The 14154-nt window shown below is 49.3% G+C and overlaps 1 long non-coding RNA gene across 3 annotated transcripts in view; it reads left to right on the plus strand.

Annotated features, from left to right (window-relative positions):
- Positions 1–13054, plus strand: part of LOC138745633 (uncharacterized) — a 33190-nt gene extending 20136 nt beyond the window's left edge. Inside the window, exons 2-4 of one of the 3 annotated variants that reach the window (XR_011346382.1) lie at positions 7608–7688; positions 10075–10249; positions 11865–13054. This is a non-coding gene — a long non-coding RNA (uncharacterized lncRNA). The remainder of the gene's footprint in view (positions 1–7607; positions 7689–10074; positions 10250–11864) is intronic. The other 2 variants (XR_011346381.1, XR_011346380.1) reach the window with 2 other exon arrangements.
- Positions 13055–14154: the final 1100 nt, after the last annotated feature.

Here is a 14154-nt window from a genome sequence, read left to right on the forward strand (position 1 = left end):
CTACAGAGAAATGAATCGGAGGTCAATCCACAGGACCGTAAGAGTGGCAGAGAGGAACCTCTTCCTCATCCTCTCCAACAAAGTGATCTACTGGCATCAATGACTGAAGAGGGTATGCAAAATTGTTGAGGACCCATTCCACCTGGCACCCAGCAGCTTTCAGCTGTTCCCGTCATGCAGCAACACTGGACAAGTGTGGCACGGACGGAAAAGTAACATTCAATTTATTGTGATTGTAATAAAGCAGGGTCATATTACCTGAAATTGCTTTTGCCTGCTGTAAGGCAGACAGATTCGCCTTCGGCAGAAATTGCCTGAAGCGCCTCTTACAGTCAGAGAGAGAGAAGCAGAAGAGAGTCCCCCCAGAGTAACCGAGTGTCTGAAGATTTGCCTCCAGCACTTCCGCAGCCACACCGAGTCCAGTCCAAACCATTGGCAACCTGAGCTCCAGATCCAAACCTCCGACACAATCAGGAACTCCTCAGCACCTTCAGCACCCCCTCGCATCCCGGTTCTGATACCTGGCACCCCTTCAGCCAGTTTTGAGCCAATCTCCAGCAGTCTGCAGCCTGGTGCGAGTCTCTCGACAGCATCCTCCAGCAGTCTACAGCCTCCGTGGGTTCCTCGCCTTCAGTCACCAGCAGCTTGCTGCATGCACCGGCCTTTCAGCCGCTGAGCTGCCATGATCACCGTCCTATGGGTCGTCTCCTCTGTTTCTCCTTCTCAGATGGGGAGGGTGATCTCCCTGTTTTATGGTGTACTGTGCCGGTCCTCCGCTCCCCTGGAGTCTGCAACCTCTCACAGCTGATGCTGATCTGAGGCACCGCCATCTTGGGTGCAGACCCCAAGGCAGCGGGATTATAAATAAAACTACCATCGACTCCTTTATTGGGCCGTTCAAAGCCTGAGCGGAGCAGACGGCAGTTGACTGGGCGGTTGAACCCCACGGGAGTGCTCGATCTCCGCTCCTCGCTCACAGCTACCTTGACACTACACCTCTTCACACCTTGTCCCCTGAAAGGATTCCACTCTTTTCAATTCCTCCATCTCCACATTTCCAGGATGAGAATTTCCATGCCAGACGCCCTCCTCCTTCAAACAACATGGCTTTCCCTCGACCACCATCAACTCGGCCCTCACCTGCATATCCACCATTACCCACACATCTGCCCTGGACCCCTCCACCCCCCACCCACAGCAAGGACAGGATTCCACAGACTGGGAGATCACTTCGTTGAGCATCTCAGCTCTGGCCAACGCAATAGTGTGGATCTCCCAGTGGCCACCCATTTCAATTCCCCATCCCATTCCCTTGATGACATGTCTGTCCATAGTCTCATACACTATCCCAGGTTCAGGAACAGCTGCTTCCCCTCCACCATCAGACTCCTCAACGACAAACTCAATCAGGGACTCGTTTAAGAAACCCTATGTCAGACTTTATGTTGACTTGATGTCATATTCTCAAATATTTACAGTGGATGATTTTTTTTCCCCAAAAGGTGAGCTTATTTCTAAGTTCCTCTTCATATTGCAAATCTATCAGCCCTGACTGACTGTGCTGAGCTGCAGGGTCACAGGGTTGGCTAATGTTAACCAACCCCCTTGATGGAGCAGGTGGTCAAAGGCTAGTGGTTGGCGAATAGATCAATTCCCATTGGTTTCCAGCATGAATGTACCTACTAAGACCTACTAAGCTTGGCGTGGCATCAGGGACGCCACTCGCTAATGGATCAGGACTTTAAATTAGAGCCAGGGGTGGGGGGGGGGGGGTGTGATGGTGGAATTACAGCACAACCGAACATAATGCTCCACACAAGACCAGACCCAGAACATATATGAGCTGAGAGCAAAATATTTCTGGTGAAATTTTCATAGCTGCACAGCTCAGAAACAGGCCTACTAAATTGACGCTGACCACTGTCCCGCATTCCTTGCAGACACTCTTCCTGTCACGTGCCAAAATTGGGGAGGTTCTCAAAATATGTAACGTGGGGGCAAGGACTCGTATCTGCTCCATCCTGGTGCACTGCTGGTGAGCAACCCTTTTAACGAGGGGAATGAAACTTGCAGAGGACCTCCTGAGGTTGACTGAATATTTCAAAACTGAGATTCGGTTTTTGTGCAGGTAACATGGGCAAGTTAAGGAATCAAAAAGCAAGAAAACTGACTGGCCTGATTTCCCAGTTCTGCCCTGAAACATTTATTTTTTTAAATTTTAATTGAGAGATAGAGCACAATAACAGGCTATTCTGGTCCTTGAGCCCTGTGATAGTACAGGATACTATCACCAATGTATTTATATTTATGTATATTTACATATAGTAAAAGTGATTGGCTGAGAGCCGTAGCCACGCCCACTGGCAGATCATAAAGGGCTACTCCTAACCAGACCCAGGTCAGTCTGGACTGGTCGACCTCGATGTACTACGCTCCAGTCTTTTGTTACTAAAAGCCTTGGTTTGAGTCAACAAATCTTTGAGTCAGTCGACGCACTAAAAAACCCATGACGCCCAAACCCACAAATACCATTTTCTTTGGAAGGAAGGAGGAAGCCGGAACACTCGGAGGAAGCCCATGCAAGCACAGGGAGAACGTACAAACTCCTTACAGATTAAGCTAACCATTTGCTGTTTCTCTCCACACAGATACTGCCTGGCTCTCTGAATATTTTCAGAATTCTGCCAGGAGGTCAGTGACTAGTGGAGTTCCACAGGGATTTGTTATGGAATCCCTTTTCCTTGTGATTTTTTTTTTCTAAATGACCTGGATGAAGAGGCGGAAGAATGGGTCAGTAAGTTTGCAGATGATTTGAAAGTTATGGATGGCGCTGAAAATTGTCGTTGGTTACAAAAGGATATAGACAGGATGCAGAGTGGGGCAGTGTGGTGGTACACCACCGGCCTACTGCAAGCGGCAGCCTCTGTACCTGCAGGAGTGTAAGGGGACAGGACAACACCTGGCCGGCTGTCAATCAGTTGGCCTGAAGGGATCAAGCCCCAACCGGTCGGGTGTCAATCACCCTCCGGGATATAAGCCTGCGCCGGCCTCCCGAAGTTCACTCAGAGTTACTGCAGCTACAGCCAGCCTGGTTCTGTGGAAGTCTTTGTGGATTAAAGCCTGTTGTACAGTCTTTACCTTGAGTGTGTCTGATTCTGGCTAACAGCGCACCACAATTTAATCCACAAAATTTTCCCACGGCTGCCATGGAAAAACTCCTGAGTGCAGGGAGCCTCGAAGTCGACCCACACCACCCAGAAGCCCAGACGTGCTTCGAGATCTGGCAGCACGCGGTCGAGGCAATCATCGAGGCACACGAAGGCGGCATCCTGGACTCAGATCAGAAGAGGTTGGTTTCACTCCGGTCAAAGCTGGGTCTCCACCCCTTCCAGGAAACCAAAGGCTACTCCACGTACAAGAGCGCAATGGACACTCTCGAGAACTTATACAAGCCCCCATGAATGCAGTCTGTGCAAGGTACCTCCTCAACACCCGAGCCCAGCAACCTGGGGAGACGGCTAAGTCTTACCTTGGACACCTGCGAGAGTTGGCCCGACCGTGTCTGGCTGAACCCAGGGTAGGTGCAGAGAAAGTCGAGAGTCTGATCCGGGACACCTTCGTCCGAGGGCTATGCTCGAGGACCATCCGACAGGAGCTGCTGGAAGACAATATCTACTCCCTGACCAAGACAGTGGAAATGGTCCAAATCCTGGAAGCAGCAGCCCTGCACATCAAAGCCTTCGATTCCAAGTTCCCCCAGGCTCCCTCCAGGCGCCTGGCGCCCCTGTAAGTACTGTGGCTCTTGGTGTGGGTCAGACCGACAATCACACCAAAACTGCCTGGCTAGGAACCAGTACTGTTCCCGATGGGGCAAGAAAGGCCACTTCACTAAAGTGTGCCTCTCAAAACCAGCCAGCAGCTTAGCAGCCCTCTATGACCTCACCACATCCCCCGCGGGCCCCTCCACATGTGCATGCCGAGCGGTGCCATTGTTCCCGCTATGACTTCCGCCTTCCCCGACTTCGACGGTGCAACATCCAGCGCCACCAGCGACTGTTGCAGCGTGTGCCCCGAGAGAGAACTACAGCGACATCACTTCTGGCTCATGGCGTGACGTCACTTCCAGCTGACATAATGGCATCACTGACGCCGGCGACGATGACGTAATTTCCCCCAGCACAATGAACATGGCTGGGGAAGGAGGCCAGCCACGCAGCAGGCACCCATGTGCCGCCGCCATCTTGAGCCAGGCAGCGGCCGACACGGAGGGCCCCTGATGATGTTGAGAATGACGTGGTCAACACGGGCGATGACCAGGCCACTCTACCGATGCTCCCCACACCTCTGGGTGCCAACAGCTGCTGCACACCGCACCCCACGATCGACGTTGATGTGGTCAACACGGGCGATGACCAGGCGCCCTACCAACGATCCCATGCCTCTGGATGCAATCGGCTACTGCACGCTGCACCCCACGACCGATGTCGACATGGTCAATATGCCTCCAGATGCCATAAATCGCTGCGCACAACTGGAGAGCAACGACTCCGACTCCAAGATGGTCCTGGCTGCCACCACGCTGACCAGGGACATCCTCATGACCTTGGGCACTCTTTGATGGACGTGCAAGTCAACGGGCAGATAACGAAGTGCCTGTTCGACAGTGGCAGCACTAGAGCTTCACTCACACGAGTGTGGCCCACTCCCTGAGATTAAAAGTCCACCCCACCACCTGCTCAATCGCCCTCGCCACCAAGGATAAGACTGTTGGTACCCTCGGGCACTACTTGGCCGATATAACTATGGGAGGGGAGACTTACACAGGGTTCAGGCTCCTGGTCATGCCATAACTCTGCGCCCCAGTCCTCCTGGGCCTAGATTTCCAGTGCCACCTGCCGAGTGTCACCCTTGCCTTCGGGGGGCCCCAACCTCCACTCACGTTACACAGAACGCCAACCTATCAGCCCTGGCCAACCTGCGGCCTCTCCACACTGCACATAACCCTCCTGGCCGGCAGGAGATTCACCCTCCTCACAGACCAGTGGCCCGTGGCGTTCATGTTTAACACTACCCACAAGAGCAAGATCAAGAATGACAAGATCCTGCGCTGGAGAGTCAAGCTGCCAACCTACAGCTACAACATTCAGTACTGCACCAGGAAGTTTAACGACTCCCCCGATGCCCTCTCTCGCACCTGTGTGTCTATGCACAATGACAGGTTGCAGGCATTGCATGAATCCCTCTGCCAACCAGGCGTCACCTGGTTGTACCATTTCGTTAAGTCCCAAAATCTGCCGTACACCATCAGGGACATCAGGGACATGACCGAGGCCTGTTGGGTCTGTGCGGAGTGTAAACCCCCACTTCTTCCTCCGCCCCCCCCCAAACCCACGTTGTAAAGGCTACTCGGCCTTTCGAGCGTCTCAGCATGGACTTCAAAGGGCCCCTGCCTTCCACGAACCGAAATGTCTACTTCCTCATGCTAGTGGATGAGTACTCACGCTCCCCTTTCACCATCCCTTGCCCGGACACCTCCACGGCCCCCATCATCAGAGCCCTGGGGCAGATCTTCCACCATGTTTGGCTACCCCGCTTTCATCCACAGCAACTGGGGGTCTAGTTTCATGAGTGACGAGCTGCGCCAGTACCTGATGGTGAGGGGCATTGCGACCAGTCGTACGACGAACTATAACCCGAGAGGCAATGGGCAAGTGGAATGCGAAAATGGGGAGGTCTGGAAAGCAGTTCTCCTGGCTCTCAGGTCGAAAGGGTGGGCCATTGAGTACTAGCAGGATGCTCTGCCTGAGGCGCTCCATGCCATTCAGTCATTGCTGTGCACAGCTACCAAGGAGACCCCCCCCCATGAACGTCTGTTCTCATTACCCAGGAAGTCGGCGACTGGAATGTCCCTCCCAGCATGGCTCACGTCCCCGGGACCGGTGCTCTTGCGTAAGCATGTACAGACACACAAGGCTGAAGCCCTGGCCGAGCAGGTCTTCCTCCTTCATGCAAACCACAACTACGCCTACGTTAGGTTCGGCAGTGGCAGGGAGGACACCGTCTCAACCAGGGACCTGGCACCAGCAGGAGCATCCACCACCCCATGGCATCCTTCAGCCCAGGACAACGCCAACCGGGCATACATCCCCGTCCCCAGGCAGCTATGAGGCATGTAGGACCTCCTTGACCACCAGAGGCCCGCCTCAGCCCTGGGAGACGAACCTGTCCCCCCCCCCACCCATCCAATATGACCCTCATACATCAATCCTGGCCCCCCATGGCCACTCCTCTGCACGGCACCACACCAGTCACACAGACCTCTTCCACCAGCCCCCCCACTTCCCCTCCAACCAGTGACCAGGAGCCAGTCCTACGACGGTCACAGAGACCCCGGCGACTGCCGGACCGTCTCAACCTGTAAATATTGAATGTGTATAGTGGGTGCGATTCCTTGTTACTCCCCCCCAGGACAATTTTAAAGAAGTGGGTGAATGTGGTGGTACACCACCGGCCTACTGCAGGGAGCAACACCTGTACCTGCAAGAGTGTACCGCTGGCCTACTGCAGGGGGAAACCTCTGTACCTGCAGGAGTGTAAGGGGACAGGACAATACCTGGCTGGCTGTCAATCAGTCGGCCTGAAGGGATCAAGCCCCAACCGGTCGGGTGTCAATCACCCTCCTGCATATAAGCCTGCGCCGGCCTCCCGAAGCTCACTCAGAGTTACTGCAGCTACAGCCAGCCTGGTTCTGTGGAAGTCTTTGTGGATTAAAGCCTGTTGTACAGTCTTTACCTTGAGTGTGTCTGATTCTGGCTAACAGCACACCACAGGTGGATGGAGTTCAATCCAGATAAGTGTGAGGTGATACATTTTGGAAGGTCAAACCTAAAGGCTGAATACAGGGTTAATGGTTGGATACTTAACAGTGTGGAGGAACAGAGAGACCTTGGGGTGAAAATCCATACATCTCTCAAGGTTGCCAAGCAGGTTGATAGGATAGTTAATAAGGCCTATGTTATGCTGGGCTTCATTAGTCAGGTGATTGAGTTCAGGAGGCAAGAGGTCATGTTGCAAATCTCTAGTGAGACCACACTTAGAGTATTGGGTTCAGTTCTGGTCACCTCATTATAGAAAGGATGTGGACACTATGGAGAGGGTGCAGAGGAGATTTACCAGACTGTTGCCTGGATTGGACAAGACTTATGAGGCAGAATTGGGACTTTTCTCTTTGGATCAAAGAAGGAGGAGAGGTAACTTAATAGAGGTCTATAAGATTATGAGAGGCGTGGATAAGATGGATAGCCAGCAAACACCAGAGGACATGTGTACAAAGTGAAGGGAGGGAAGTTTTGAGGTAAGTTTTTAATCACAGAGAGCTGTGGGTGCCTGGAATGCATTGCCAGGGGTGGTGGTGGAGGCTGGAACAATAGGGATAGTTAAGAGATTCTTAGACTGACACATAGATGAAAATAAAATAGAGGGTTACGAGGTAGGAAGAATTTTGTTTTTTATTTTGATGGAATATATAGGTCGGCACAACCTCAAGGGCCGAAGGGCCTGTACTGTGCTGCAGTGTCCTATGTTCTAATTTTCTGTGCTTCTTCCAGAGGCTGGCACGATGGCGACATGGCTTGATCCTGACCGATGTAGTCTGCATGTTCTCCCTGTGACTGCGTAGGTTTCCCCAGGTGCTCTGGTTTCCACCCATATTCCAAAGACAAACAGTTTGATGGGTTAAATGGTAGCCCCCAGTGTGTAGGTGAGGGGTAGGAATGGCAGGGACTAGATAGGAATAAAATGAGATCAGTGTCGGGTTGCTAGCTGATGGCCCATTGCTTCCAAGCTGCATAATTCTCTGTTGTTTACTGGTGATCTGTGGGTCTGTTCTCAGTGGTCCACAGTAATGTGGTGAAGTTAAGTATTATTGATGTAATAAAGAAATAGCATGTAAAACAAGATTGAAAATTTTATCGCAAAAAAAATTCTCAAAAAATCTTTCCCACCAAATCAAAAGCCCCCCCAGCCCCCCACACTGTGTCCAGGAATGGGCTTGATTCCCCAACCCACCTTCACAAATAGTCCTTGAACATGTTATAGTGTAAGACAGAGGAGTGTAATTTCTCCCCATGACTCTTAATTCTCTTTCTTACCAAGAATTTATCCACCTCCATCTTAAAAAATACTTACTGACTTGGCTCCACAGCCAAGTCCATAATTTCACTGCTTTCTGGGCAAAGAAATTCTTCCTCATCTCTGTTCTAAAGGGAGAACCAGACTCCCCGCTATTGGAAACATCTTCTCCACATCCACTCTATCCAGTCCTTTTAGTATTCAACAGGTTTCAATGTGAGATCTCCCCCCCCCCCCCCCCAATTCTTCTTAAGCAGGGGTGGGTAACCTTTTTTAAAAACTCACCTTAATGACACTGTATATATTCAAGAGAAAAATGTCTGTATGTATTTTGGTCAATATGGTTTATTGTGTAAAAAATAAAAAAAAATTTAAAAAGTATTCCCTATGCCCTAAGTGCTCTGTGATTGGTAAGGGATTGCTTAAGGTGGTGTGTGAATAGAAAGGGAAGGTTGAGAACCTATTGTTACTGAAATATTTTGCGTGAGAAAAATTGTCGTTGGCCCATTTCCTTTGGAGTTCTGAAACTGTGCACATAATGAGTCAATGAGGGACGATTAAAACAGTGGTTTACCAACTTTTTCTTTCCACTCAAATGCCACCTTAAGCAATCCCTGACTAATCACAGAGCACTAATGGCAGAGGGATTACTTGAAGTGGGATGTGAGTTTTAAAAAAAGGTTGCCCACCCCTGTTCTAAACTCTAGTGAGCATATTTCCAGAGCCATCATTCTACACAAGTTAACCCTTTCATTCCAGGAATCATTCTCGTGAACCTCCTCTGATCCCACTCAAATGCCAACACAGCCTTCCTTAGAGAAGGAGCTCACTCTACTCCAAGTGCGGCCTGACGAATTCTGTATAAAGCCTCAACATCACATCTCTATCCCTCGAAATGAATGTGGGGATGGTATTTTCCTTCCTTACTACCAACCCTACCTGCATTAACCTATAGGGAGTCTTGCACGTGGGCTCCCAAGTCCCTCCTCAGCTCTGATTTCTGAGCTCGTTATTCCTTCAGTTAGTTTTTTTTAACCTAAAATAGATTTTATTCACAATAAGTTATTTTCGAGGGAAAACCCTTCAAAGTCTCTTCCCACCCTTAGTGTCATATCCATAGATTTCCATCAATGTACATTGTTACATTCACATAGACCAGGGGTGGCCAAACTTGCTTTATGTAAGAGCCACATACAATAGAATTCAGATGTTTGAGAGGCACAATCATGTGCTCCAAGCCACGCGCACTAACACTACCATTGTGAGCACCGGCTCATACAATTGATGTCTCAGCCAATGTATTTCCGTAAACTGCTCGTTATATGTCTAAGAGCCACATGTAGTTCATGAGCCACGGTTTGGCCACCCCTGATTTTGGCCATTGACCTCCTGTCGTTACCTCCCCCCTCCCCCCCCCCACCACCCTCTGTTGTTTGAGGGTCTTCCCTTTGGTCTCAGGCTCTCAATGCCTGGTAATGGAAGGAGTCTAGACTGTGGTCCTTCCCCGCAGAGCCCTCGCGTTGGCTGCACCGAGTCTCAGAGCGTCCCTCAGCACGTCCTCCTGCTGGAATGTGCCGGTCGGCAGCATTCCCTCACCGAGTAGAGATGATGCACGGTCGGTAACAGAAGAGTTAAGATGATGAGAAAGGTTGGTTTAATTCTGACAGAAAGCAACCATGAGAATACAGGATATGGAAAAGGCTGGAGGGGGTTAATGGTCTCCTTATGTTTGCTGTTTGAACTGTGGCTGTTGGTGAATCCATCTCTGTTCACTATGGATACAAGGGGCTCGTTTGGAGTGTTGAGAACCTGTGGTCTCATCGTACTCTCTTTAATCACCATCACCCTATCCAATCTGTGACTGACCTCCCACTCATCAACAGCACCATACAGAAACTATGCCTCTGTTTCCCAGTCTAATTGTTTTTTTTTTCTTTAATTCAGAGTGAAGCAGCCCTTGAGCGGCCAACTGCCCTGACATTGATTAAGCTGAGGTGACATCCGCCCTGGGTCACACCAATGCCCGGCACAGCTTCCCAGGAGCAGCATCTGCTGCCGAGGTCTCCAAACACACTCTGCCCGAAGGTCATTGGAAAGGAAAAGCCGGAAGACCACCTCAGTAAATCTTCTTTTGGTACACTCATTCCTCGGCCTGTGCTGCGTGGGGGGGTGGGGGAGGGGTGAGGATTGATGGGCGGGAACGGTGGAGGCTTCGCACATGGCCACAGTCTAGCAATTTGCTTTGGTTTCTTATTGTGACTCCAGATTGAAGCAAAGAAATGCCCAGAAATCCAAGCATCAGAGGATGCTTGGGGTGGGGGAAGTGGGGACCCTGTTGTTCTGATTGGAAGAGGCCAAACCCTGGTGACAGATGAACCATAGAACTATAGAACAGTACAGCACAGAAACAGGCCCTTTGTCCCTTTCTGCCTAGTCCCACTGACCTGCACCATCCATAGCCCTTCACCCCGCATCCACGTACCTGTCAAAATTCTTCTTAAATGTTAAAATTGAGCCCGCATTCACCACTTCAGCTGGCAGCTCATTCCACACTCCCATCACTCTCTGTGTGAAGAAATTCCCCCTAAACTTTTCCCTTTCACCCTTGTCCTCTGATGGGGAGAATATTTGAAATTTATTTTTAACAATACTTATTTTAACTAAAATTGTTCACAATAAATTATGTACAAAAGATTCTGAGACTTTTCCCACCCTTGCTTTCATGTACATACATTCCTGTCACTGTGCACTGTGAGTGGGAAGGGAAGGTTGAGGATCATTGTTCTAGACCTAATTGTCACTGAAATAATTTGTTTGAGAAAAGTTGTCATTGGCTCTTTTCCTTTGGAGATCTGAAACCATGCACATAATGAGTCAATTAGGGACGATTAAAACAGTGGTTTTCAAACTTTTCTTTCCACCCATTAACCACCTTAAGCAATCCCTGACTAATCAAAGAGCACCCCTGGCAAAGGGAATACTTAAAGTGGGATGAGAGTGGAAAGAAAAAGGTTGAAAACCATTGCACTATGCTATCCGATTGAGACACCAATTCCCATGTTAAGAAGGTTGGGGCTTTTTTCCTTGGAGTGGAATAGCTTGAGTGAACGCAGAGAAACATTTGCCCAGAGTAAATTTGTGAGGGGGAGAGATTTAACAGGAATATGAGGGGTACATTTTTTACAGGGTTAGTGGTGGGTGTATGGAATGGACTGTCATAAGAGATGGTTAAGGCAGGTTCTATTGCCATATTTAAGAATAAAAATGGACAGATGTTTGGATGGGATGGGTTTAGAGATACAGGATTACCAGAGTCACCACTGAGCTGAGGAAAATCTCTTCCCACAGGCAGTGAGAACACTGAACGACCAAAGGAACTGCTCACACTGACCCTCCGAGACTCTCATATTCACAAAACAATATTTATTTATTTGTATAGATTAATTACTTGTCCTGCATATGTATTGTTTGTCTATATGTGCATTATGCCTGGTTGTGAGCCTGCATGTTTTGCACCGAGGACCGCAGAACGCTGTTTCATTGGTTTGTATTTGTTGACGATAAACATGATTAGACTTGACTTGATACGAGCCAAACGCAGGCAGGTGGGACTGGTGTGGGTGGGACATTTTGCTCAGCGTGGGTAAGATGGGCCAAAGGGACTGTTTCCCCACTGCATTATAATAATGCTTCAAGAATCCAAATTAAAGCCTCTGTTATATCTTATGCCAAAGATAACAGCCCCTGGCAGTGGAGCACTCCAGCAGAACCAAACTGGCCAAGGAGTTTGGAGTCGAAGAGACTTCAGATTGTGAACCTGGAGCATTTTTTTAGAAAAAACAAATGGCTGGGGGAACTCAGACTGTGGAAGGAAATGGACAGCCGATGTTTCAGGTTGAAACCCTGCTTCTGGACTGAGAAGGTAGACACCCTTCAAGAGCCCTTCACTGAAAACCCTTGATAGAAGGAACTGGTTCACAAATAAAACAGCTCAATGTTTCATCGGGCTATTGGTAAAGAAGGCTTATGTCATCAATCTCCCCTTTCGGGGCTCACGTGGTAGAAATCTCTTCCAGCAAATGAGAAAGTACGACTGTACGACGCTCCTCAAATTACCATAGACTTGCTCACAGACAGAAGCTTCACTCTGACCACGAATCACAATCACCATCAACAGGAGCTCCCTGGAGTGTCAACTCTCCATGCAAGCACTGCTGTGTTCCCATGGTAACAGTGATTCTCCTTAACACACTCATTTGTACCTCTCTGACATATTCTCGATGACAGCCAATAGACCAATTTCATTCAACTGTTGCAGAATGCGGATACATTGATAACACTACTAGGGGCATCTGATTGAAAACTCTGACTAGAACACAGGGAGTTTAGTGACAAACTGCACCCACCACTGAGCCAACTTCCCAATAACCAGTTTACTGGGCAGCTTTAGCTGGTGGGGGGATGCTCGCCTGACCCTGCTTGTGGCTGGGGCTACCACGTTGGGGTTTCTGTCCTTCACCCTGAGACATCCACCCTCGGAAAAAGTCAGCTCCCCCTTCTCCCCTTTGTGTCCAGGCTGACATCCACCACAAAACCAATTCCACCAAGCCTAAGATAACCTGGTTATCTGGTTGAGGGAGATTATTTGATTGACATGTTCCCTATATTTCTGGATGGCTGGGTTAGATTTAGATTTCAGATTTATTGTTAGAATACATACATGACATCACATAACAACCCTGAGATTCCTTTTTCCTGTGGGCGTGACAGATTACCACTAATTGGCAGTGCAAAAAATAAACTGAACACAGTGCAAACATGTAAACAGATGTAAGAACGGTGCACAGATAACGAATGTAAACAAACTGACTGTGCAATACAGAGAGAACAAAAAGAAAATCAATAAAGTGCACAAGTAAAAGTCCTTAAATGAGTCCCTGATTGAGTTGGTTGTTGAGGAGTCTGATGGTGGAGGGGGAGCAGCTGTTCCTGAACCTGATGGTGCGAGTCTCGTGGCACCGACACCTCTTTCCTGATGGCAGCAGTGAGAACAGAGCGTGTGCTGGGTGGGGTGGATCCTTGATGATCGCTGCTGCTCTCCAACGGTTGATGGGGTTGAGGGTTTTGCCTGTGATGTCCTGGGCTGTGTCCACTACCTTTTGGCGGGCTTTACCCTTGGGGGGCATTAGTTTCCTCATACCAGACTATGATGCAGCCAGTCAGCACACTTTGCACCAGACCTCTGTAGAAATTTGCCAGGGTTTCTAGTGTCGTACCGAACCTGCGCAAACTCCTGAGGAAGTTGAGGCGCTGGGCAGAAAAATCTAAGTCAAGGAAAGATCTTGGACTTCAGGCCTTTCACGAACACAATTTTAAATGTATTTCAGTTCCAAGGTCAGGTTGTGCCTGTGGGAAGGAAACGGAGTCAGCCGTCCTCTGACCTGAAACACGAACCTTTGTTTCTCTTCCCACTGCCTGACCCCTGAGTGTTTCTAATGTTCTCCACCTTCGTTTATGTTTCCGGCCTCTGATTTTTACCTCATGTGACTGTTGCTGTGTGTAAATTTGGCTGCTGTGCTTCCTACACTAAGACAATCAGTATCCAGAAATGCCTCATGACCTTGCATTTTCAGATACACTGGGGCTTTGAGGAGTGCCATTTAAAATACAAACTTTCCCTTTGCAATGCGCCAATCTGTGATGGCCTTCCTTGCATCGAGATAAACTACCGACCGAGGTGCCAACATTCAGGACAAGAAAATCTCCACTTGGCCTGCGACATCATAGGCACCAGACTTCACTCCATCGAGGACAGCTACAAGAAGAGCTTTCTTAGGAAAGCAGCCTCTATCCTCAAAGACCCCCACCACTCAGACCCTCTTCACTCCGCTACTATGGGAAAAAGGTACAGGAGCCTAAAAAGGAGGGCTCAGCGGCACAAGGCCAGCTTCTTCCCCACCGCCATCAGATTCCTGAATGAACCAAAGACACTGCCTCACTTTGACTTTTCGTCTACTTTATTTA

The sequence above is a fragment of the Narcine bancroftii genome, chromosome 11, assembly GCF_036971445.1.
Source record: "Narcine bancroftii isolate sNarBan1 chromosome 11, sNarBan1.hap1, whole genome shotgun sequence".
Taxonomy (NCBI): domain Eukaryota; kingdom Metazoa; phylum Chordata; class Chondrichthyes; order Torpediniformes; family Narcinidae; genus Narcine; species Narcine bancroftii.